Source organism: Pseudorca crassidens, chromosome 4 (genome assembly GCF_039906515.1).
Source record: "Pseudorca crassidens isolate mPseCra1 chromosome 4, mPseCra1.hap1, whole genome shotgun sequence".
Taxonomy (NCBI): Eukaryota; Metazoa; Chordata; class Mammalia; order Artiodactyla; family Delphinidae; genus Pseudorca; species Pseudorca crassidens.
This window is the reverse complement of record NC_090299.1, coordinates 38,904,672-38,931,899: the sequence shown is the minus strand read 5'-3', so window position 1 is coordinate 38,931,899 and position 27,228 is coordinate 38,904,672. Positions and strand designations below refer to the sequence as shown.

Below are 27,228 nucleotides of genomic sequence, written 5' to 3'. Positions count from 1 at the left end.
ATTCAGCTTACCACAGGGCTCTAGAGGTCTGTCATAGAACTGATCATTACTGGAGATGATATACATTTATTTGTAGGTTAAATATATATATTTTACTCATCTCTCTTATTTCAGTTTTCTTGTGCCAAATGTAATTTGTTCAATTATTCCATGGATATTAGCTGAGCATCTAGTGGGCAAGGCACTGTTCACAGGACAGGGAATGCCACAGTAGATAAAAAGTAAAGTTTCTTCCATCATGAAGCTTTCTTTTGGTGTTGGTTTACCGCCCTCCCCTGCTAGAATCTCAGCGCCATGAGAGTAGGGACTTCGCATCTTTTGTTTATTCCTGAACCCTCAGAGCCAGAACAGTGCCTGAGCCCTACTGTTAACACTTAGTGAATGAATGAACAAATGATCTTTCAAATCTGTCACATAGAAATTTACCCCAGGGAGAAAAGGGGGACAAATTTTGAAGATCTCTCACAGGTAGAGAATGAAGGGATGGAATGCATCTCATACTTCACCCTCATGATTTCCTGTGGTCTGTGTTTGTCCCTATGGTCAGCTGTGGAAAGTGGGAATCAGAGACATCCAATCACTTCCTCAATGACACACAGCTAGACTGGAACAGAGTCTATTTGACCCCCAGTTCCATGCTCTATATACTGTATCTGTTCAGAGCAGCACAAGCTTACTGATTAGTGACTAGAAGAAGAGTGAAGGATTGGCAAAGACCTCAGTTACACACACAGTTTCTCTACACTCTACCACCATACATTCTATGTAAAGTAGATGTCTAAAGAGCTAAGGTTTAGATACATGAAAGTATAAGTCACCTCAGTGTTTATGAAAGAAAGAGAAAAAGAAGAAGAAGAAGGAGGAGGAGGAAGGTAGGGAAGAGATGGAGGAGGTGGAAGAAGAGAAGGAAGAACAAAGAGAGTAACAAAGTAGGGCTTTTAATTGACTGTTTGCTCACATCAGTATTTCATCCTGGCCTACAATTCTGCACTTGATGTTGTTTACCATCCTAAAGGGATTTCTCAATAGTTTCTTGTGCAGGATTCCTACACACTCCTCAGTAGAGAGCCAAGATTCTCCTCCCAGCTGGGCGCCTCCCTCCCATTCACTGCAGTCCCATGATGCCTGTCCAGAGCCCAGCTCCTCTGGCGGGTGGCCAGGAGCTCAAACAAGCGCTGTTCTCCGAGCATAAAAATAAAGTACCATTATACAAATGGGAGGCTGGATTCTGCAATTCAAATTTGGGCCAGAAAATCACCTCTTACCTAAGCTGTTGTTTATCTAGGCAACAGGGGACTGTGGAAATTGCTGTACAAAATTTCAGTTCATCCATTCACTGGTTCTGTGGTTTTAGATACATATCTTCATCTCTCTGAGCCTCAGATTTCCTTCTTTGCAAAAGGTCATAGAACTAGATGATCTTTATGTTCCTGACAAGTTCTAGAATGCTATAATTTCTCCTAGGTAAGAAAAAGAAGAAAGGGTTGTCTTCTCACCCTCCCTTCCTTCCTTCATTTTCCTTTCTTTCTTTTTCCTTTTTCTGTCTTTTCTTCTTCTTCTTTGTGCCAAGATTTTAAGTAACAGGCTGCTCTGGCTGAAATTAGTACCTTAAATTTTTGAAATTGTCCTGGGTAGAAGCCAGAAAAATAATCACTTAAAAGCCATAACCATCTTGTTATGCTCTTAGAGGAGGAAACTGGAGGACAACTTTGTTGCCTCTGTCCTGAGAGCATCTATTTACAAATCTTATTTCTTGAAAAGTCACCCCTCCATCCTGATAGGATTTAGAGACAGGATTTCAGCATGGGTTTAGAAATGCAAATCCATTTTCTATTTCACATGTTATCTTGGTCAGTCACTGGTGAGGTGTGAGTGGCTAAGTTAGGCTGTCTTGGTCTAGAGTTGGAGCCTGGCAAGGGACTAGTGAGAGGAAATGGATTTAGAATGTTCTGCAAACCATACCTTATCATTGGAGAGATGGAAGTGGTGTTTGAAAGTTTGTTTTCTGAGACTTGCATGCAGGAGAGGAGACATGGAAGAGGGTAGATGAAGGAATTGATTTCATGGGAGATTTTGTGGAATTCTGGGTGGAGCAAGGTTTTCTTAGGATCCAGTGAAAACGTGACTCTGAATTGGGGGGAGGCCAGTGTCCACATCCCAGCCCTTTCCTCCCCAGCCATACAGACAGTTGGTGTCAAGCCCTTGAGATTCAGGGGTGTCGCTATTGTAGAAACCTTACATTATATGATACAACCTAAGCTTAACCAGACAAACAACCGACCAGGCTGTGGTAACTAGTTGATAACTGTGAGTGTATGATATACTCCTTTTGGGGATCCAATAAAGAATTGGAAGATGCTGATGAGAGGAAATGAGACCCTGTAATCAAGTCAGTAGGGTTCATGACACCATGGTTTTAGATTGCATGTAAATGAGATCTTGCTTGGATTCAGCATTAATGTCTTTGGTATATTCTGTCCCCTTGAACCTTGACAATGATTCCTTAGAGGAGAGGACACTGAGGCTGGGGTTTGAGCCAGGACTGTCTCACCCTGCATCCAACTCTCCCCATCATACAGCACTGAGTCTGTCTTCCCTTTTGCTCTGCTCTCATCCCTGTCCTGCACATGCATCATTTTAAAGTGTGCATAATCATATCACATTATGTATTTTACTATCACTACACTAGAGACAATGGACCTTTCCTGTTGAAGACCTTGACATATTCATAGTGTAAAAAAAAAAAAACAACAGCTAATGTTTGAAATACTTCATGCTTGGTTCCTCTTCCTATGAAACATGCTTGGAGTTTGAAAACCCTTAAGCTCTTGTTCCAACACCATGGGGGCAGATAGAATTGGGAAGCTTTCAAATGTAAAGGAATTTGTTGTTTCCTTGGCAATGTCATAATTCAAATGACTTCAGGTTTTCAAATGTCACAATTGTGATATACTATAGACAGTCATTAATAAACACAAATGTGTTTTTGAGGTTTAGATAAAAGTCAGTAAATAAAGGGATGGGAACCTCTATGCAGAAAGCAAGTGGATGGTGTTGGGAGCTCCATTTCTGTAGCTAGCTGGCATTTGCATGGAGTTCAAGTTATCTATGTTGACTGTGATCTTTGGAGGGGTATTAATTATTTCCCACTCACAAACCTTGATGGCTGCCCATTGATGGCAGGTAAGCTTGCTTTTTGCTTTTTAAATGTGGCATTTAAAGCCTTTTGCAAGATTGGTCCACCTTTACCTTCTTGTCTTCTTTCTCTACCTGTCTACTTTCTTGGCCACATTTTAAGACACAAGAGTACCAGACACCCTAGCCTAGATTCCCAAACAGGGCCACAATTTTTCATGCCTCTATGCCTTGTTCAAAACATGTTCCTCCCTTTGCTACCCAGCAGTGACCTCCATGGCTTTCAGAGCCCTGCTAATATGTCACCTCTTAGATTTAACTTTCCCTGGTCCTCACTGGTGGAAGGACTTAGCACCTCCATGGCATCCTCAAAGCACTTTCTAAGAATATCGTCTTTGGGGCAGGCCTGACCATTCAGTGTCATGGTCAATTCTGGGCCCGAGTCCCTGACCAGGTACAAAGTCCATCAATATTCCTGTGTCACCTTGTCTCCCTTGCACCTCACACAGCAACGACCTCATAGCAGAAGCGCTAAAAAAAAGGTTTGGTGAAAGAATATCTGAATAGTTAATAGATAGTTCATAGATACTGGTGTTCTTCTACCTGCCTTCATTTAATATTTTCTTTCTCCACTTTGAGAGAAGGACCTGCTTTTGAAACCAGGGGCATCCCAAGCCCACAATGGGCTACACTTCAAAACTTGATACCCTGAACCTCTGGGTCAGTAACCATTTGTGTAAGTGAACAAGCATTAGCCAAAACCACAAACAGCACCAGAGAGGGAGGAATTAGAATATTAGCAAGCCATGCATTGATAACCACCAGCCAGCTGGACATTCTCCTTCTGGGGCTCCTATGCTATTTGTTCTCTTCATTTTGAAAAGTGAGAAACTGAGGGGCTGTGTAGCCAAATTTAAGAAATGTATATGTAGAGTAAGGAGACTTTCTATCAAGGTCCACCTATAATTCCAGAAGCAGGAGGGAAAAATGTATACTCCCTAGAGGTAAAATACTTACTAAACAAAGATATAGATAATTGCTCCAACACTCCAGGGATAATTTTTAAATTAATTGTAATAAAAGTGAATGACAATTTCACCCACCAAATTATTAAATATTTAAATATATATGTGCATATATAATTTACATGTGTGTAATATTTAACACTGATAAAGATCTATGGATAGATTAGGACATGCTCATATAATCTCAAGTTCAAATGGTGAAATCATTCCAGAAAGCAATTGAACAATATATATCAAGGTCCTTAATAATGAGTAGAGTCCTCTGCTCACTAATTCTGCTGCAATAAATCTCTGTTAAGAAAATAGCAATACCTGAAGCAAAGACTTATGAACAAAGATTGTATTGAAGTGATATTGTAATACAGATATTGTAAAAGTTATATTGAAAGCAACTGTGTCTATTAAGACACACATGTGCTATATATCAATCTAAAATGTATTTATTACAAAATATATAAAATGAGAGATCTTGCTTGAATATTTACAAACATCAGCCCACCTGGCATAAGGTCTGAATAAATCCTGATGTGAAGAAAACACTCTCTAACCATTAATTTTTCAAGCCTCTGGGTCAGTAATCATTTGTGTAACTGATTCAGTATTAGCTAAGACCACAACAATTCCAGAAATGTTGGAAATGAAACACTAGCAGAGTTTGCATTGATAGCAACATCTTGCTGGCCAAGATGTGGTTGTACAGAAATTCTTACACATTCCAGGGAGAGATGGATGATTGGTTAAACATTTTGGTACTTAGGGTTAATCCTGAGAATGAAACCTGAGGAAGAAAACTAAAATCAAGGGCAACAACAACGGAAAGTCTTACTTACAAAAATATTTATTGTAACAAATATTATAATACTCAAAGGTTCTAAAAAGTCAAATAAGAACAACCTACCTGTCAAATGATGGGATATGGTCAAGTAACTTGTGACCTAGACATGCAATGGTGTATTATGTTGTCTTCAAGCAGCTTTTCAGAAAGCTACATGAAAATATGGGAAAATGCTTGTCAAGTTAAATAGAAAATGCAGGCTAAAAATAAATATATGGTTACTATACATTCAGAGGACTATAAATTATTCAGGAAACTATTAACTGGGTGGTTTGAATAGTGGGGTTGTAGATTTCTGTCTTTCTTCTTTTTTTTTTTTTTCCATTTTCTCCTTTTCTCCCCACCCCCGATTTTTACTGGTCTCTTAAAATGAAAACATATAATAACATTAAAGATGTAGAATTTGTCTTCAGGGGAAGCTTTTGCATAGTCAACTGAGGGCAAATTAAAGGCTATAATACTTTATTCAACACAGAGGAAGCATCTAGCGTCACAAAAGAATGAGCAAAGGGAAAGTGTTTTCCTAAGATGTGAAGACTGGAAATATAAGTAGACTATTAAAAGTCTTAGACATTTTTTGAATGGAAGGTGTACAAAGGATTGTTAAGCTCAGCAGGATATTTAAGGAAAGTACTTAGCTTCAAATTTGATTTTTCCTGAAATGCTTTCGAAATCTTTATCACAAAAGCCTCAGACTGAACATGTCCAGATTTTTAGGTTTCTATTAAGATCTGCCTTGTGGACTTGAAGAACTTTTATTTGGAAAGATACATGGGACCCTTTCTGCCTGACTCCAAGGAATGGAACAAGGGGTCCCATCACCTTGGTAAGGGAGACCTTTCTATTAGTTAGGAACAGTCTGTGGTAGTCAGGGTACCAATGAGAAACAGATGGCAAATTCAAACTGGGGTTGTTTGAAATGGGCTTATAAATGGAGCTAACTACAAAGGTATGGGAGAACCATGAAGGATAATGTGATAACCACAGCTAGTAAAAGAGCACGATGAGATGGCTATCAGCACCCACTAGCTCGAGAGGAGTGGTGACTTCAATCGGGGACTCGCTTGTCCTACATCACCCTTAGGACAGGACCCAAGGAGAGAAGTAGCCTGACTCCTCTCCTCTCACCCACCAATATCCTGCTGGATGTTGGCTAAACCTATTGGCTCAATCTAACTGGAAATGAGAATACAGTCCCGAGAGACCATCCTTATGGAGAAAAGCATGTCAAAAAAGGAATATCCAACCATATAAAAGAGTATGTTTTTCATCATTGCTGTTGGTGAAGAGAGGCTGAAGGATCATTTCTTTGGGAAATCCAAGCAGAGCATGGTGTTTGGACCAGATGGCTTAAAATTTTCCATTTAATTCTGAGATTTTGTAATTCTAAGGTACCTCCACTGAACTAGAAACATATAAATAACCAATGCAGCTGCAATTGTGTATTATGATCACCAGCCTCAAGTCAGGAAAATTGAGCTCTTTATTCCTTTTACAGTGCAATAACAATTTTCAGCATTCACACTGATTATCTTTGGAAGATTTTTACAAAGCAATAAAACCAATGATATATTTAATTGAAGTGTGGGTGCTGATGATCAACAAACACAACCTGGGATGAATATGTAATTGGCCCTCTTTACGTTTGTCACCCAAAGACCAGGGTGGATGAGAAGCACATTTTAATAAGAGCTGATGAATATTAAATGGCCACCATGCACTAGGCATTGAGCCATGTACTTTATATTAACTCATTTCATCCTGCCAAGTGTTGTTTGAACTATGCACTATGGTTAGTATCTTCCAATCTGTGCCCAGAAGCAGCCAAGGAAATGTACCACTAAGATTTCTTCTGTAAGAGCACAATTTGCTGATAGTCCCAGCTGCTGCCCCTTTGCTCTCATTACCATGTGTGCCAAAAGCACACTTCCCTTGGGCTACTCCCAGCCCAATGACAGGACACTCTACTGCATAGTGAGATGCAAGACTCCTCCAGAGAGTGACTATCTCAAGAACACCTATTAGAGCTACCATATGATCCAGCAATCCCACACCTGGGAGAAAATCACCTGGAGATTATCTGGAGAAAATCATAATTCAAAAAGATACATGCACCCCAATATTCATAGCTGCATTATTTACAATAGCCAGGACATGGAAGCAACCTAAATGTCCATCAACAGATGAATGGATAAAGAAGATGTGGCACATATATACAATGGAATACTATTCAGCAATAAGAAAGAATGAAATAATGCCATTTGCAGCAACATGGATGGTCATGGAGATTATCATACTAAGTGAAGTAAGTCAGACCAAGAAAGACAAATATCGTATGATACCACTTATATGTAGAATCTAAAAAAAAAAGGACACAAATGAACGTATTTATAAAACAGAAACAGGCTCACAGACTTAGAAAACAAACTTACGGTTACCAAAGGGGAAAAGTTGGTGGGGGGAGGGATAAATTAGGGGTTAGGTATTAACATATACACACTATTATATCGATATATAAAATAGATAATCAACAAGGACCTAGTATATAGCACAGGGAACTCTGCTCAATATTTTCTAATAACTTAAATGGGAAAAGAATCTGAAAAAGAATAGATATATGTATAGGTATAACTGAATCACTTTGCTGTACACCTGAAACTAACACACCATTGTAAATCAATTATACTCCAATATAAAATAAAAAGAAATTTTAAAAAGGTATATATGTGAGGTGGTGAATGTACGAATTAACTTAATGGGGGCACTGTCACAATGTCTATGAATGTCAAATCATCACATTGTATACTTTAGACATCTTACAGTTTTATATGTCAATTTTAACTCAATAAAGCTAAAAAAAGAACAAAAAAATACTTATTAGCCTGGCCTAACCTTTCTTGAAAGTGGGCTGCAGTAAAAGATCCTTCCTACTCAAATCTTCCTCCCTTTTCTTCTTTCACAGATATCAGATCCACATAGGGGGAAGGCTCTGCCTACTTTCTGCTCCCTCCATGCTATGGACTGTGTTATATCCCCTTCCCCTGTTCCTAATCTCTCTCTCTCTCGCTCTCTCTCCCATGTGAGGACACATCCAGAAGGTGGCCATCTGAAAGCCAGGAAGCAAGCTCTCACTAGAAACCCAGTTGCCCAGCCCCTTGATCTTAGACTTCCCAGCCTCCAGAACTGTGAGAAAATAAATTTCTGTTGTTTAAGTCACCCAGTCTATGGTATTTTGTTATGGCAGCCTGTGCTGATACTAATCCACTCCTCCAATAAATGTCTTACACCTACAATCCCATCTTGACATCTGGTTCTCTGTGGACCCAAACTAATGCATGCGCCATTGGGAGTTTCAGGTGTTTGCCTAAGTTCACAGAATTGGGTTGGGGCTCAAACCCAGGCAGTTGGACTCAACTATCTGTTTACTACTCTGCCTCTTGTGTTACTGACTAGCTTAACTTGCCTAGGAACACCTTTTTGGAACCCCTTCTCTCCTCATTTAACCAAAGCATCCCTGCTTTCTTTATCTATTTCGCCTGACTTGAAGTCAGACATCTCTTGTATCTGATCCGAGACTTCTGCTCTTCAGGAAAACACCTCTGGTACTTTCTTTCACTCCTCATGATGGAGCAGTGTTCAGATGCCTCTTCACTCTCATTCTTCTAAGACAACTTAGACAGATGTGAATGTAACCAGTTCTAACATTTCCCAGCTGTGAAACCTCAGACACACTGACTGCCCTGAGGCTTTGTTTAATTATATGAAAAAAAAAAATGAGAATCTCCATTCCCAACTCATGGGTTCCTTGGAGGATTCAGTGAACATTTAAGGGTCTAGGACACTAGCTGATCCACAAAGCCATTTATAAATAATACGGTTCTCCCCTATTTGGACCCACTTTTTGATTTATTTAAATTGATTCTCTTGAATCTATTGCCCACAAGTGTATAAAATATTATCATTTGCAATACTCCTCCCCTCATGAAATTGCCAATGAATATACTCAGGACACCCTACTCAGAAGCTCTGTCTAGATTTGACATTTTCCCTTATATTCCTGGGATTCAAGAGAATTCATTTTGATTTCCCAACTTGTTTATCTCATTCCCAGAATTTCTTATGAACTTGATAATCAAGTTCATACAAGCACTTGAGTTACAGTCCCAGCTTATGGCAGAAGTTGCTTTTTCTAAGGGAAAAAAGTGAATCCTGGAGGTAATTTTTTCTCATTATGATCTGATCTTTAACAAAGTACTGTACTTTCAACTATTTCTAATCATTCATTACTTGAATCCATCTTAAAAAGTTAAAAAACAAACAAACAATTTTTAGGCCATTTTGAAAATTGAAAATGAGAAGCAGTGTGCTATCCTGGGGGCTGGAATGACCTTTAGAGTAACATAGGTGAGAATTTGGCTGTACTGATAATGAGCTGTGTTACCTTAGACAGTTTCCTTAACTTCTCTGTGTTTGTTTCCTGCCACTAGAGAAGGATAATAACGTTCCCTTTCTTGGGATTTCTTCTTGGGAGGATTAAATGAAATTATGAATGAAGTGCCTTCTTGCTGACAAGCAGAAGAACCTAAATAAATTGTTGGTATTGTCCATGATATTTTCATTAATTTGGTACCCATTTCTTCTCTTTCCATATTGTTAAGTGTTCAAAGCTCTTCAGGGTTTTCAAGAACTTCTAACAAAGAATTTCCACTGTTTTAATTTCCAAGAAAGTCTAGGATGGCCTGTTAGAACTTGGAAGTTCCACTCGTGTCTTATATAATTAATGGACTGTTATAGGTTTTTGTTCCTTTGGTTGTTTATTTTAAATTAAAATAATTATTAATTATCTCCATCAAATATAGGTTTTGTTGAGAAATCAAATTTTAGATCCCACACAGCACTCCTTTGGATGTGTTCATTTCTTTGCTTACCTGGTCTTTAAAGGGCTCCTTTGGAATATACTAGAACACCTGGAAAGTCCCACTGGATGGTCCCTCAGGTATTACCTGCATTGTGAAATACAGACAGCAGGTACTCGTTCCTGTTCCTATAAGTTCTGGAAGAATTATACTATTCTCTGAAGAACAATGCATCTTACTGAATTATCTTCTTAAAAGGGATTTTGTTGAATATGTCATGATTTCTAAAAACCTTAAAAATGTTTTTTGTTCTCTAGCTTACTTCTTAATGTATCTCTCTGCATGACAACCTCTGATGTTGACAAGCATAGGTTTATGCACGTGATGTGCCATGATTCCTTCATAATGCTAAGTGTATGGGAATTTTTGGCCCTTGAGTAGGTGACTGCATCACAGTGAGATGGACTTATGGCTGGGGTGCAAGGGCTCTGTGCTCTTATGAAAACTGGTGGCTTTCATGAACCATACGATTGTGTTAATTGCTTTTCAATACTCTTCTATACTATAGTATGCCATTTTAGACATTCTTCCCACATGTGTCTTCCAGTGATAAATAAACTAAAAGGCAAATAAAATATTTATTTTCAGCTCCTGAGAAGAATCTGTAAGCCCTACCTTTGAGTCTATGACACTCCAGCTCCTGAATGGACCCCAGGACATCCTTTAAGAACAAGACTTGTCCCTGTGTCTGAGCTATGTCTGCTCAGGACAGGAAACGTGTCTGCAGCCTCAGCCCCAGACTCCAGTGGGAGTCTAGCAGAGTGAAAGTGACCCTGGAATCCTGGCTCCATCACTTGTAAGCTCTTTGAACTTAGACAAGTTACTTAACTTCTCTGTGCCTCAGTTTCCTCTTCTATAAAATGAGAATATAACACCCACTTCAGTGGTTTACTTTGAGGACTAACCAGGATATTACATGTAAAGTGCCTGATACATAATAATCCCTCAATAAATGTAAACTCTCATCATTATTGTTTTCTCCTCTCCCTCCAGGTGGCCCTTGTTACTGTGTCACAATCCATCTACTCTGCTTCAAGCCTGTCCCCATTCTTGTACAAAGAATGACTGACCCACTGGCTCAGAGTTCACGGGGTCATGCTAAGCCTCACCACTTTTAGTGACTTTGGAAATTTATTTCATCTGCAACTTACTTATCTCATCTGTAAAATGGGTATCATACCATCATTAGTGGTAGTGTAAAGATTACATGAGCTAATTCATGTTAAGTGTTTAATAAAATTCCCCAGCAGCATTGCTACTCAATAATTTATATCAAAATGTATGCAAAACTGAGTTATATAAATCTTTGAACCCACAGTGTATTGGGTCTGCTCTCTTAAGAATCCCACCTTTGTGCTTAGCTGCTGATGTTGCTTCTTTCATTCCTATAATAGTCAGCTTGCACTGTGTTTTGTTTTTGTTTCTGTTTTTACGAAACAGGCCACGTTCTGAAAAGCAGACCCCTCAATTTGAGGGTAGAGGCACAGAGCAGGCATCACTACTCCCGTTCTTACTGCTTTCATAGAATGGCAAAATTCATACAGGGGTACTAAATACATTGCTATGCTGAAAAGTGAAACTCTGCTAAATAAATATTCATAAAATGCCATTTACAAAATGAATACCTGTGCTAAGTGAATATGCATAAAATAAAACCTCATTGAACAGGTACAGAATTTAACCAAATTATAAAATTCATTAACCAGTGAGTACACTCATCCATTAACAAATTAATCAGCTTTCCCTGCTTTAAAAATGAATTCATAATTGAATGGCTTATTATACTGATCTTTCCTCATTGAAGACTTTTAATACAGGAACAGTGAACATGGAGGCAAGGAAGGTATAGCTAGTGTGTTTTCCTTTTCTTTATAACTGTCCTAAGTTTACTGATTCTTCAGTGAAGACTCACGTAAGTTGCACGACAGGGAAAGGACACAGTATTTTTTGATTTGCTGTTTTTTGGTATGTTTTTGACATTTACTAAAAGTCAATGAGCATACCTCATTTAATTTAATTTAATGGGTTAGGAATCACTAACCCATTTTGGTTGGAATTGGCTTGGACAGAGTTACAGGCCTCAAGCATCTCAGAGCAGGAACGTGACTAAGGGCTGTCTGATTCTGAAGCCTGGGTTTCCTTCACTTATACCCTGTCAAGCAGAGATATTAACACTGGTAACTGCCCTAACTGATGGCAGGATGTCAGCCAAACTCTACAAGAAATCCCTTCTGCAGGCATTAACCTCTGTTCACTGACTCACTGCCCAAACCTGCCGCCTGTGATACTGTTCTTGGCACTTTTCCTGTCCTCCTCTCGTGAGCAAGCATACTGTACGTAGCCCTCAGCAAAGCACTAATATGAACGGGGCCTTTACCACACTGGAATCACTCTAAATTAAAGTTAAGGGAAACCCAGAGGCCATTTCCTTAAATCTAGCAGGAATCAATCAGGTTCATTGTCTTGAAGAGAAACGGTGCAAGCATTTAAGGAAAGTCACGGTGGCTTCGGGTCATAGAAAGTCAGAGCTCGGTGTCACGTGTTCACTCCCCTCATTTCCTCATAGATGAAGAAACTAAAGCCCTCTCTCTTATGATGTTTATTGGCCAAGTTGTGCAGTTTGGAAAAAAGAATAGTTCAACAGCGTTTAAAGCTGAAAGTGTGACGCCAAAAGATACGTGTTAAAGTCCTAATGCCCAATACCTCTTAACGTGACCTTGTTTGGAGGCAGAGTCTTTACAGAGGTAATCAGACCATCAGTGTGGCCACTAATACAATATGACGGTTATCCAGTGAAAAGAAAGATTCTTGACACAGAGACAGACACATGTGGGAGGACGACAATGTAAAGGGACAGAGGGAGAAGATGACTCTATTAGTCTGCTTGGGCTGCAGTAACAAAGTGCCACAGACTGGGCGGCTTGAAAAACAGATGTGTATTTTCTCATGATTCTGTTTTAGAAGTCTGAGATCAAAATGTCAGCAGGGTGGATTTCTTCTGAGGACTCTCTCCTTGGCTTGTGGAAGGCTGTCTTCTTCCTGTGTCCTCACACAGTCTCCCTGTTTGTGTCTGTCTCTTACTCTCCTCTTTCAGTCATGTTATTGGATCAGGGCGCACCCACAGGACCTGATTTTAACTTAATCACCTCTTTATCTCCAAATACAGTCACATTCTGGAGTACTGGGGTTTAAGTCTTCAACGTATGAATTTTGGGGGGTTACAGTTGACACCCAAACAACATCCATTTACAAACCAAAGAGGGAGGCTTGTGGCAGATACTTCCCTTACAGCCAGGAGTCAGCCCTGCCAATGCCTTGATCTTGGACTTCTAGCCTCCAGAACTATGAGAAAATGAAAGGAACTTGTGGTACTTTTACAGCAGCCACAGAAAACTAACACAGTAATGTTTACCTGGAAGTGCCTAGCTGGAGTTTTCAGCCGCCAGGTGCAAAGGTATAAAGATTCAGCTGATTTCTAGAAAAATAAAATTGACTATTTTGCACCCACGTTTATTTCCTGAAAAAAGTTGTTCCTGTCTTGTGTTGTTTCATCCTAGTCTCTCTTCAGGTCATTCTCTTGGGTCCTTGTTGTTTTATTTTGTACTTGGTTCCTGATAGCTCATCAAATAGGGAACATTTGTAAAAGATGACTACAGGGGTTATGTTTTTATTTCCAAATACCATGGTGGACTGGAGGAGATGTCCTTTCTGGCATCTTGGAGACCTTGGAGTGTGAGACCTTCCTGGGAACACTGTTTACACCGCTGTAACTTAAGTTCTTTTGCCTTGTTCTCCAGGTGATTATGCCTAAGTAATATTGCAGGAGAGAACATGGTAATGTGAGTTCACACAATGCTTACCTTCTTGAATCTCAGGAAACTACATTTTCTAGAGTGAATCATTTTCTTGGAATTGGTAAAACTTGGTTCCTTTAAACTTTTACATTTAGAATGATACTATTCTTGATGGATTCTTTCATAACAATGAATCACATTTTCCTGTGTTCTTAGATGGAAAAACTTTCCTGGAAAATTATTTTCATGTTCATGATATTTGTACAATCATCATATGTACCCTTAAGTTGCATTGAAATGTGTAGTCCCCTGAGGATATGTTTATGTATGTAAGATTTTCCCTTTATTTACTCTGGGGTACTATTTTTTTTTGGAATTCCTGTCTCTTCTTAGACACAACTTACCATAAGTGTTGGAATAAACATTTTTAATCAGAGGAGTTTTGTTAGATGCAAATGGTCTACAGTAACTGTAAACCATAAACACAGTACCTGGTACATGTTAGTTCATCTCTTTCCTAACTGGCTGGAAAATATATTGTCAAACTACTTAGAACTGTGAATAAAATAAAACTTAACAGGTGCTACATGCTGGCCTGAGTAGTAGTCCTTTGAAAGTTGTACATGAACTTCAGTTTCTGAAATTTTTTGGTGGTTTAAAGGGATTGTGTGTGTGTGTGTGTGTGTGTGTGTGTGTGTGCGCATGTGCGTGCACATATGTATATTCTTTGTTCTAAGCCTGCTTGTAGGTGTGTGGTGAGTGCTGTGCTTTAAGATAGAATTGGGATTGAATCCTGCTGTATCATTTTGCTGGGCCTTCCATAACAAAATACTGTGAACTAAGGGCTTAAACAATAGAAATGTATCATCTCACCTTTCAGGGGGCCAGAAGTCCAAGATCAAGGTATCACCAGGGTTGCTTCCCTCTGTGAACTGTGAGAAAGAATCAGTTCCATGCCCCACTCCTAGCTTCTGGGGTTTGCTGGCAATCTTTGGCATCCCATGACTTATAGAAGCATCACCCTGATCTCTGCCTTTTTGTTCACATGGCATTCTCCCTGTGTGCATACCTGTCTCCAAATTTCCTCTTCTTATAAGGATATCGGTCCTATTGGATTAGTGCCCACTCCATTGACCTCATTTTAACCTAATTACCTATCTGAAGACCCTATCTCCAAACATAGTCACATTCTGAGGTGCTGGGAGTTAGGACTTCATCATATGGATTTTGGGGGAGAGGGACACAATTCAGCTTATAATATCTGGCATTTCCAGTGACTATCTCTAGTGATAGCAAAGTTATTTGACCTTTCTTTAGTCTCAGTTGCCTCATCTGTGAGAAGAAGCTCATACTGCAAACCTCCCAGGAGGTACATGAGAATTTTTGAAGATATATGGAAAGGTAATTTGTGACTGCCCAAGTGCTACTCATGAGTATTAGACCAGGGAGATGTCACCATGCCTCATGCATGTGAGAGCCCTGGAGGGGTTGTCAGGGCACCTGGATTTCAAACCCTAATAAGGGAGGTGAAGCACTTTTGATAAGCCCCTACCATGTGCCAGTATGACTCTAGTTGTTCTTATGGGGAACTCAGGTTTGCCCTGCTCTATCTAAAAGGGGCTGAGTGGGTTGGGCTGCAAGCATCAATTTGCTCACACTGGACTTGTTCCTTTTTTGGCTGAAGTCTGAGGCAGAGGAATAGGCATTGGGGGAGTCATAGCTATGGCTATAGTCATAGACTATGGGCCAAACTTAGAAGTCGAAGAATCTGGAGCAGAAGCTAAAGGGAACTCTTCTCTGGAAGCCTGTTGGGGAGTTGGAAGTTTGCACCAAACCAACTAGGCACCTGAGGGTTTTATAGGTTTGAGATGGCCTGGACTATGTCTCCATCTTGGGTGTCAGTGGCTCAAAAAATTCCCAGAAATAATACTGCAACATAGGGGGCACTTTGAAGGGAACTGAGGTCATATGCTTATGCTGGAAAGTTAGGTAAACGATGCTTACGGGATTCCATCTGTACCTCTAAGCTGAGGACACTGGGGAGGTTTCACATTTGCCATCTAATTTCAACCTTATAAAAACCCATGAGTGGTTATTAAGTCCTATTTTAAGAATGAGGAGACTGAATATCTTCCATTGAGCTATTTATCTGCCTAAGTGTTTCCCAAATAATTCCTGTATCACCTACACAGTCTGGGTCACATATACCTACCACTTGTATTTCCATTGTATTTGATATTTTCTTTAAACTGATTTAATTTTACTTAGAGTTGTCTTGAGAAACAATATATATAATTAAGGGCTTACTGTGTTATATATAAACATATAAAATACACATTAAAATAAATATGTAATTAATATTAAAATATTTTTAACATCTTTATTGGAGCATAATTGCTTTACAATGGTGTGTTAGTTTCTGCTGTATAACAAAGTGTATCAGCTATACATATACAAATATCCCCATATCTCCTCCCTCTTGCATCTCCCTCCCACCCTCCCTATCCCACCCCTCTAGGTGGTCACAAAGCACCAAGCTGATCTCCCCGTGCTATACGGCTGCTTCCCACTAGCTATCTATTTTACATTTGGTAGCGTACATATGTACATGTCACTCTCTCACTTCGTCCCAGCTTCCCCTTCCCCCTCCCTGTGTCCTCAAGTCCATTCTCTACGTCTGCGTCTTTATTCCTGCCCTGCCTCTAGAATCACTGACCAACAATTCCAATACTAGGTATATACCCACCCCCCCCAAAAGAATGAAAACATATATTCACATAGAAACTTGTATATGAATGTTCAGAGCATCATTATTCGTAATAGCCCCCAAATGGAAACAACTCAGATATCGATCAATGATAAATGAATAAATAATATGTGGTATATGCATAAAAGGAAATGTTATGAGGCCAAAAAAGAAGTACTGATACATGTTACAACTTGGGTGGACCTCAAAACATTATGCTAAATAAAGGAAGCCAGACACAATAGGTCACATATTGTATGATTCCTTTTATATGAATTATCCAGAATTGGCAAATCCATGGAGGTAGAAAATGGATACGCATTTACCAGGGGATGTGAGGAATGAGGACTGATTACTTGCTAGGTACAGGATGTTTTTATGGGATGATGAAAAGCTTTGAAACTAGAGAGAGGTGGTGGTTGTGCAACATTATTAATATACCAAAAACAACTGATTTATTTACTTTAATATGGTTAACTGTATTTATGTGAATTTCAGCTTCAACTAAAAAAATCATCATCTGTGTGCTATAAAATTGCCATGTCTAGGTGTAGGGCGACCACAATGCAAACCTTTTATTTTTGGCTCCAAATCTCTGCCCCACTCTGCTTGATGTTGCCACAAGCTGATCGAAATGGAAGCCCAGCTTTTACTTCAGCCGAATGTTTGCAGACATCCACTTCAGCAATTGCAGGAGATGGCAGGGGCAATAGGAGAAGAAGGAAGGAGAATTGGTTCCAGACTAGGGAACCCAGCTCCAGCTAGAGCCACACATCACACTCATGGTCAGCACATGGGGTTCCCTCGCCATGGTTTTCGCCTTCGATGATGGCTCCTCCCTGTTTCAGGTGCCGATCCGGCCGATTAAAGATGAGAAGGAAAGTGTGAGGCCGGTGGTTTTGGGTGAACCTGTCCTACCTGGCTGCTCAGGCAGCCAGACTGCTGGAATCACGCGGGACACACACCCACGAGCCTTTTCATTTCAAAGGATGCTGGCTGCTGGGGATGGGGCACAGAGTCGTGATCAGAGGGAAGATGCTCTGAACCGCCCGCCCCCGGCCTCCGAGGGTGCGGGAGGATAGGAAGAGAACTCCTGGGTGTGGAGGCTGGGGTCTACTAGCAATCACCTGCCCCCAGCAGAGGTTTCAATCTTCTCCTTCGCTTTGGCATTTATGCAGGTTCATTTCCTCTCATTTTAAATGAAAGATCCCATAATCTCATGCCCCCACCTATTAACACTGTTTTTTTTTTTTTTTTTTTTTTTTTTTGCGGTACGCGGGCCTCTCACTGTTGTGGCCTCTCCCGTTGCAGAGCACAGGCTCCGGACGCGCAGGCTCAGAGGCCATGGCTCACGGGCCCAGACGCTCCGCTGCATGTGGGATCCTCCCGGACCCGGGCACGAGCCCGCGTCCCCTGCATCGGCAGGCGGACTCTCAACCACTGCGCCACCAGGGAAGCCCAATACTGCTTTTTAGTGAAACTTTTCCAAAGGGTTTCCCTGGACCGCCTGCCCCTATGTCTCGTGTCTCTCTCATTTGCTCAATCCAAAGGTATACCTGGGTTCTATCCCCAGCCCTCCCCTTCGCGGTTCCTGCATGCTGACACCTATTTTACAGGAGGTTCCCGCAGTCTTTGACCTTACCCGCCACACCCTCCAGTTTAGAATGCTCCATTTCTTAGCATGCGTGATACCTGTCTCCCCGGGCTTGTCTCCTCCTCCACCCCCTCCATTGGACCCTAAGCAGAGTGAGGTGGGGAAGATGTCTGCTTCCTTCAGTATCCACACACCTAGCAATGCCTGAATCACAGTGAAACCCCTTGGGGGAAAGGAACTAATGAATACCTCGATTCTTCCAGGTGGAAGACCTGGATTTCATTCTCTGAGATGTGATAAACTTTTAAACAGAAGCAGTGGACTGTATGACACTTTACTTTCCCCTGGATAGCATCCAAGCTCTGAAAATTGTAGTTGGAAATCTTCAAACGCTCTGTGAAAAGCTGATCCTGCTTCTGTGAATCTCTTGAGTAATAGGGAAGTAGATTTCTTCAGTTCTGGAAGCACCGGGGCTAAGAGCCATGCTTGGGCATCAGACTAACCTGGGTTTTAATTTCAGCTCTACCAAGCAGTAGATGGAAACCTGGATTAAGCCCTAGTTCCCACAGATGTTATTGGTGAAAATAATATCCGCCTAGTAAATACTGACATAATACCCACCTGCTATTATGAAGCTAAATTAAATGAGATTATATACAGTCAATTTTGCTGTAATGTGACGTATGAGTCCCTAAAAATCATTACACTATGCACAATCATGCAATAAAAATGACAGGGCTCAAGGGAAGCATGGAGTTATTGGCACAGCACTCAAAAACTTCATCACTGATACATTTAAAGAAGAACCAGATAGGAACTTAAAAGTGGTGGCACAGCTTTACACGTAGTAAGTAGATAAGAAATAAAATACTTCAATAAATGTGGCCCTTGACTTTGAAAAAGACCTGAAGTTTGTATACTGTGAGTGATGGAGAAGTGAGGAAGGAGAGGCATAAAACTGGGTGGAAAGTCATAACACAGGATGTGGATGAGAGAGTGTGGCTTAGGGCACACGCGAGGGACTGGGTAGTTGGTGGATGTCTGAGGTACGTTTTGTGTTCGTTTTTTTATTTTCATATGTCTCTGTTGACATGGATGCAGTTTTCTTTGTTTATCTAATGCTTCTTGTGGACAAAATTCTGCTAAGCAAACACAAAATTTGTGTTATGCTCAAATTGTTCCCTGATATATCAGTTATGCTGGAAAACATTTGTGTTATAAAAATAAGTCTTGTTTCAGAACTGGCTGTAAGGAAGGTACTATAGTGTCCCTGGCCTGCAGTAAACATCCAAATAAATGGTTGGTATTTTTCCTTTATTTTTCTCTTCCCTAAAATCTGATCTTGTTGAGGGCAGGCACTATGTTTTGTCCACCTTTTTGCTCCCTGTGACGGACACTCCTTAGCCAATCAGTAAGTATCCCCGATGGTAAGAGCAGGACAGGGCTCAGCCTCTGGGGAAGAGGCTGCTGCATTTGACAAGACCTAAATCACAAGGGAAAATATAACAACTCCGATACCTGGTGACCTGCAGGTTGGAGTAAGCCCAGAACCTGCTGACCAAATGCTGGACCCTGAGTATTGACCTAGCCCAGAGGTGGGCCTGCAGGTGGAGAGGCAAGTGAAGGGTTCCAGAGAAAAGAAATGGCCATACTGTGGCTTCCCAGGGGCAAATGACAAATTTCAGAGATGTGACACCATCACAAATCTGGTAAGTGACAGACTGAAGTCTTGATCTTGGGCAGAACTGGCTCCAGGCCCATGCTTTTACCTGCATGTCACTACTTACCAATGCCTATGACAAAATCAGTCAAATCTATAAGGTACTACCGCAGTACTGTGAACTTTCTACCTGACGTCTTATTTAATCCTCAAAATCACCATATAATATAAGATTAATTTTCTTCTTTTACAGATGAAAAGAAAATGAGCTCAGCGAAGGAAAGTGACTTGCCCAAAGGCACACAGGAATATGTGGACAGCTGGCTCCTCATTTAGAGCAGGGCAAGGAGAGTTCCGGCTGCCTGTCCTGAAGGGCCAGGGGGAGGATGGATGAGAGAGTGGATAATAAACGTCAGTGCTGCTGTCGGCTCTCAGCGGAGGGCACCAACTGTGTCAGTGAACAGCATCACTCTGCTCTTCCCTAACAGAAGCATAAATATGGCCCTTCTCTGCAATGAGCAATTTCCTTAGCTCTGCTGACACAACGGGAAATATCCTCAGCGAGAAAATTAAATATTGGTGTCACAGGACTATTAGAGAAGCAAATAGCATCCCACACTTCCTCCTCCCTCCCTCCTTTTGAATCTCCACCTTTTCTCAGGCTGGCATGAAGCCCTGAAGAGGGTCCCAGGTCCCAGCTATGAAAGTGAAGATTTTTGAGATGTCTGGGACCTGGCTTTGTAAGGAGAGTCATTCGTTCACTGATTTGACACATTTCTATTTGAAACAGCATGAGGTCTTACCGAGAGCTTCTGATTCACATTTTAGAGCTCAAGTCTGGACTCTGCCTCTGAGATGCTGTGAACTTGGGGGAGGTTACTTAATCTTTCTGAGCTCCAGGTTCCTCTGGACCTGTTTCTTTCTCTATAAAGTGAAGATTCTCACCATCAGTATAATCATCCTCATGAAAATACCTCCTTCATTGGGTTTCGGAAAATGAATTGTGTCAGCCTCCCAAGTCTAATGCACAGAGTGTGTGAACACCCAGGAATGTGATTTTGTTTTCATTCCTAGGAGGTCCCGGAGCTTGTGCTCAGCGATGTGAGAAACATAGACAGCGTCAGGGATAACCCTGCCCTCATGGAGTCCACAGTCTGCCAGGCACAAGAACCCACATGCCTGACTCCCCAGCCCGTACTTCAGAGAATCATCACATTTTGGACTGTGAAACGCCTTTTTAAAAGTCTGTTTTGCAACCACCACGGGAAAGTGCTTATCAATTAAATATCCAAGTATTGAAAAAAAATACAAGACTGTCATGTATTAATAAAAATGTAAAATGAGTCAGGATTTTATTTCACAAACCATCATTAATATGCATTTGAAAAAATATTAGAACTTATAAAGGGCAAGGTATTTTATCTGGGGTAGAGACAAAGCATAGTACATATATGGTTCAAGAGCTCTTGAAATCACTCTATGCCTCCCATCCCCATGGCCTACACGTTGAGAATTATACAAAAACAAAAAACAAGAAAAAACCAAAACAGTCCCTGGAGGGACTCCTGCCTTCTTTGTCTCTTGAAGAAAGGTTAGAATAACCAGTACATTTTGTGATGATGAGGTGAAACCCATAAAAGGAATGATGTCTCCAAAGCTCTACAGGGATACCCAGGGCCTCAATGACACGCACAGAGGGATAGCAGGTAATTTAGAATTATAGCAGGTAATTAGAATCCCCAAATGTAACATTACAAGTTAATCCCATGGATGGGAAAGAGAGAACTGTAGAAACTAACGCAGAAACTAAGAAACTGTAGAAACTAAGATCACCAAAAATTAACCGAAGTTAATCTCTATAGTCAGTGTGGCATGCTCTGCTCTGTTGAGGAAGGAGAGATGAAATGGTGGCAACATATTTTACACTAGATTTGTTAATTTTTGCTTCTGCTTTTGCTCAAAATATACACATCTGACAAAACCTAACATCTAAAGGTCTGTTGAAGTAGAAAGCTGAGCTTTTGGGATGAGAGTATAAAATTCATCTGGAGATAAATTTTTAGTTTTCACTCTTGACTGATGCTCAGATACTTATGTGAGGACGGAAGGAAGTATCTGATGTGGTTTTGGATGGAACAGATTCGACATTCCAGGTGAGGGCTCATGCCATATAGGAAAAGAGCACTTGCAAATACTAGACACTGTGTGTTGAAGCCGTCGCTGTCACACCCACTCCAAGCTATGATTTCTCACGTGGGCATAAGAATAGCCTCCTAATTGGTCTCAGTACCTTCATCTCCCTCCCCATGCCCCACCCCACTGCCATCATGCACCATCTATGCAAAAGCCAGAGAGAGTTTTTAAACTTTCTTTTCGGATCACAACACTCCTCTGCTGACCTGGCTGCAAAGCCCTCCCTAATCTGGGTCCTGTCTTCCTCTCTGACCTCAAAATGACCTCCATCTCCCTTTCTCCCTGGTTTTCCTTCTGTGCCTCAAACACCCCGACCTTGGGCATCCTTCTCACCATTTGGATTTTAGCTTCAGTCACTTCCTGTGAAAGGCCTGTGCACACCCCTGCCTCTAACATACTTTTGCTCACATAGACCATTTTCTGTCACATTTCTTTATTGTAGTGTCTTCCTAGCAGTTGCCTTCATCTGAACTTACCCTGTTTATCTAGTTGCTAACTTGTATGTTGTCTGTGGACACCCTACTATAAAGTAAGCTCTGTGAGAACTGAAACCTTGTCTGTCTTGTTTATACCAACCCCCCAGTGCCTGGAACGAAAAAGGTAGGCAATAATCACCTGTTGAATGAATGACTGAATGATTGAGTGAGTGAAATAACTTAGTTGATTTACAAAGCTTTGGAATGGTCTGGGAAAACTTAGGAACCTTTATAAAAGAAGAGAAGCTAGAATACCGGTGGAAACATGAACAACTAACTACATCAATAAAAATGTGTTCAGTTCCTACGACTAAGTCATTTAATCTTTGTGATCTCACTTGATTTCTCACAACTGCTAACGGAAGTAGGCAAATCATATACAATATCATTATGCATGTTTCAGAGCAGATCAAATCCTAAGGTTATCAACCTAAGCCAACAAAGTGAGGTTGAGAGGAAGGGGTTGAGGGAGGGAAATGGAGTCATTCTCTGCATTGGGGTATGTCCCAAGAACTCACAACTTCTTCCACATCCATTGCACTGTTCAGCCTTTGCAACAGCTCTGAGAGGTGGTCAGATGAGCACGGCACAGAGGCAGAAACACAGAGGGATGGTGTGGGGTGACATTCCTGCTCCTCCCATACTGGGGTCATGACTTTGGGAACATAATTGAATCACTTTGTGCCTTAGTTTCCTCTTCTGTAAATGAAGAGGAACATAATCTCATAGAGTGAAGGTAAGGATTAAGTAAATCAACCCAGGTAAGGTAGTGAGAGTGGTGTCTGGCACATAGAAAATAAACTGCTCAAATGTATTACATCATCTTTCAGAGAGTGGTGAGACTCCTTTAAGGTCCTATATTGAGCACGTGGAGGAAACAGGATTCAAACTCAGATCTGGAAGCCGCTAAAGCTGAGTGTTGCCCCTGAGCCATGTGACTGCTCTCCTCCTGGGGTCTCAGTTACTGATGGTCAATTCCATATAATTTATACACTTGGACCATTCCTTGCCATTTTAGTGTGTGCATATTTATTTTCCTCAGTGGGATTATAGACACCTGGAAAGCAAAGATTGCCTGTCTGGAAAGCAGGGCTTACCATTTGGTAAATCCCAACACATCTTGTCAGTGTATAGACTTTCACTTAAACTGCATCTAAAACCATCCACCCTCCTTATTGTCCCGATGATTCCCAAGGTGAGTTTGCCTCTAAGCCGACATCCTTGGAATCCCCATGTCATACATTGCTGGTATTAGTCGTTCAGGTTTTTCGTCTCAATATTAAAGCACTCGGTAAGTCAGTATAGGTCCCCGATGTGGCCTCTGCCACTAGCTAGAATTGCTATTGTTTGATTGCCTAGAACAGCAGCTTGGATAGCAACACAATTCATCCACTGCTCGGAGGGAGTTTATAGTAACAAACTTGAGCACAAAATGGTGCAGCAAACATTGAAATGCACTTAGGATGCAGAGATGGCCCCGCCCTCGAGAAAATGCAGTCCACTGAGGAAATGATATGTATGAAGTAATCACAAGACAGTGTGGTAAGTCCCATGACAAACAGGAGACGAGGGAGAGCCCAAGGTTGGAAAATCTCTGAGGAAGAATTTGGCCAGGCTAGGGAAGAGGGAACAGGCCAGGTATGGGCTCAGGGGTGACTTTCAGAAGAAGGTAATATCTGAATTGAGTCTTATAGAATTAATGGAATTATGTCATCTAATAAAGATGGAAAGATTATTCTGTGAGGTAGTTTGAACAAAAGCATGGAGGTCTGATGCATAAGGAAGGGGGTTGGATGGGACATAGTAAATTTTGAGTAGGTGGAGCATTAACTCAAGACATCCAGTGTCAGAATGAGTCTCTGGGTACTTCCCAGGCTGTACCAGGGAGCTGGGACATTTTCCTGCAGATACAGGAGGATTCTGGAAACAACAGTGAGACAAGTCAGGGAGAGCAGCATTTATTCGTACTTTACCAGGTACCAAGCACTGTGTTAAGTGCTTTACAAGGATTATGCCATGTTCGTAACAGCCATATGGGACATTGCAGGCAGAAAAATGGTCCCTAAAGATGTGTGTGTCCCAATCCCCCAATGTTATCCTATATGGCAAAAGGGACGTTGCAGATGTGATTTAGTTAAAGATCTTAAGACGGGAATATATTCTGGATTATCCAGGTGGGTCCACTATAATCCCAAAGGTCCTTAAGAGGCAGGAAGCTCAGAGATAAAGAGGGAGAAGTCATGATGAAAGCAGAGGTTGGAGTTAAGCGTGGCCATGAGCCAAGGGATGTGGGCAGCCTCTGGAACCTGGGAAAGGAAGTTAAATGGATTCTCTCCTAGAGCATCCAGAGAGAGCCACCTCCGCTAAACCATTTTAGACCTCTGACCTCCAGAACTGTAAGATAAAAAAAAAATTGTATTGTTTTAAGCCACTAAGTTAGTAGTAATTTGTTACAGACACCATAGGAAGTTTATTCATGGAGTCAGGTATAAAAAACAAAATCATCTTCATTTTAGTAATGAGGAAACCAAGTCTCAGAGAGGTTAATTTGTCAAAGGGTCACAATGCTGAGAAAAGGCAGAACTAGTTAAACTGTGCAAATTCTCTCTCCAGCGTTGCTTATTCTGCGTGAACCAATTTTTTGCTTGAGTTGAGGGTAATTTCTTGTCAATTTCTTTCACTCCCCATTCTTGGCAACACCCTTTATGCAGTATTCATGCCCACCAACATGTGATTCTTTACCAAACAAATGACAGTAGAGAGATCTTTTACTCCTGCCAAAAACCTAAAGGAAAGGGGGAAAAGCACAGGTTATGAGCATCTCAGTGAGATTAGAGAATCTGAGTTTAAAAATTAGATTGGGTGATAAAAAGCACATTCTTCATAAATATTTAACCTCCATCAGCATGACAGTAATTAGAGAGCTGAGTGGAGTACACTGCTTGCAGTGGGCTGTCCTGATTTCTGAAAGGAAAATCCTCTTTTTGCAGCTGTATAATTCTTCTTCGAGAAATAAATGATTGAAATCCAAGAAAATGAAATACTGCTTTGGCCACCAACGTTTTATTTGAAATGCCCCCAAAATGATGCTTTTTAAATTGTTGAACTCTTAGCAAATCTGCCTTCCATTTTCAAGCTATAATGGACCTGAAAGCTGTACATAGTCAGTGCAAACAGTTATCCCACTTCATTCTTCTGCATTCATTCGCTATTCCTCTTGTGGTGGATTGATCATTAATGGTCCTGATTTATTCAAGCCTCCCTGAATGCACACCCCTTGGTAATGCCCTTCAATATTGACTCTGACTCCAGTCTTGGCCATATGCCCTGTTTTGGTCAAAAAGTAGTAACAAACAAGACTTGAAAAGTGCTTGCACATTAGGGCTTTTTCTCTTCCCTTTCTTAGAATCCTGAGTGTGGCAAGCTTGGACAAGCCTATTAGATGATAAAAAGCATATAGTCCAATTGTCTTATCAACCTAGATGGCAGCAAGCCAACTGGCACACATGAAATGTGGCCAATTTACACTATCCAGACCCAGAAAACGAGAAGCTGCCTGCTGACCATTGATATATGAGTGAGACCAGCCCAGCCTAGCTGAATCATCTGGTTGAACCCAACACAAACTGCCAATCTGCAGAATCAGGAATGGAAAAAATATATATATTGTTTTAAGTCACTAAGTTTAGATCAACTTGTTATGCAGGAAAGCAAAACTAACTTACTTTGCATCAGTATTCAAGCATGCTCTTGGGTCTTCACTATTAATTTAACACAATAAAATAATACAAGCAAAAGGAAACAACCCCACAGGTCATCCTTGCAAGGCAGCTGCTTCAAGTAACAAGTCTACACCATTGAAGGGGAACAGCTTTGCTTGGGGGTCACTAGCTGTCTCTAATTTACTACTTAGACATTAGCTCTGCCCTAGCATCACTTATACAGCTTCACTTGTACATTTCTTGGAATGATTGCATACTCATGTTATTCTTTAGTTTCAGGTAACTCTTTATTCACTTCAGTCTGGTTTCCAGTCCTAACACTTCACTGAAACTGTTCTTATTGAGGATCGGTTATGACTCTATAATTTACTGACAAGCAGCATAAACTCAAATTGAATAACTCACAAACTAAAAAGGAAAGTTATAATTATGGTATAGAGTATCTCACAGAACCCAAGAATGGGGTTCACCAACACCTCAGCCACCACTGGAACCAAATCTTTCTCTCTTTGGGTCTCACCTTTGGGCCTCTCCACATGTTTCCTTTTTTATTCTCTCTTGTTACAAGCTAACTGTCTCTGTTCCTGAATCTGTAAAACAGAAAAAAAGGTAGCAGCCAAAATCCTCTGGGTTGCATCACTCAAGTTCAAGAGAGTAGCTAGGCCTAACTGTCATCTCTTAGATGGATTTCATCTTCCCTGAGTATCTTTTTATTAACCCTACTTGAGGGAGACACCAATTTATGAAATGACTCGTTGTGTCTAGGGTTTGGGGTCATACTGTGTAATCACACAGAATCTCTTATGACAACCATGCAGCTATAAATGAAGGAGGGAGGGACAAATCTCAGAAAAGGAGAAGTTCCCAGAAATGTGGTAGAACTAGGCAGACAAAGCAATTTTTGTTCACTAGAGCTTACCTCTTGGTTTCCAATCATGTATTCTATCAATACACACATTTTTAAAACTTTCCTACCCTAAATGAGCAAAAATCTTCACACTGTGGGTCTTAATATCAGCTCTCAGAGTTGTAGCTTTATTCTTGGTTTTTGTATGATTATGTGATTCATGTTTATTTTCCCCACTAGCTTATATCTTCATTAAAGCAGAGTCCAGTTTGTTGTTTAGCTCAG

General features: G+C 40.8%; 1 protein-coding gene across 1 annotated transcript in view; it reads left to right on the top strand.

Annotated features, from left to right (window-relative positions):
- The window catches only part of HS3ST1 (heparan sulfate-glucosamine 3-sulfotransferase 1), a 63,160-nt gene extending 42,419 nt beyond the window's left edge, over window positions 1-20,741 (top strand). The window contains exon 2 of the transcript XR_010942915.1: window positions 19,959-20,741. The gene's annotated coding sequence lies outside the window, so the exon portion shown is untranslated. The remainder of the gene's footprint in view (window positions 1-19,958) is intronic.
- The last annotated feature ends 6,487 nt before the right edge of the window (window positions 20,742-27,228 follow it).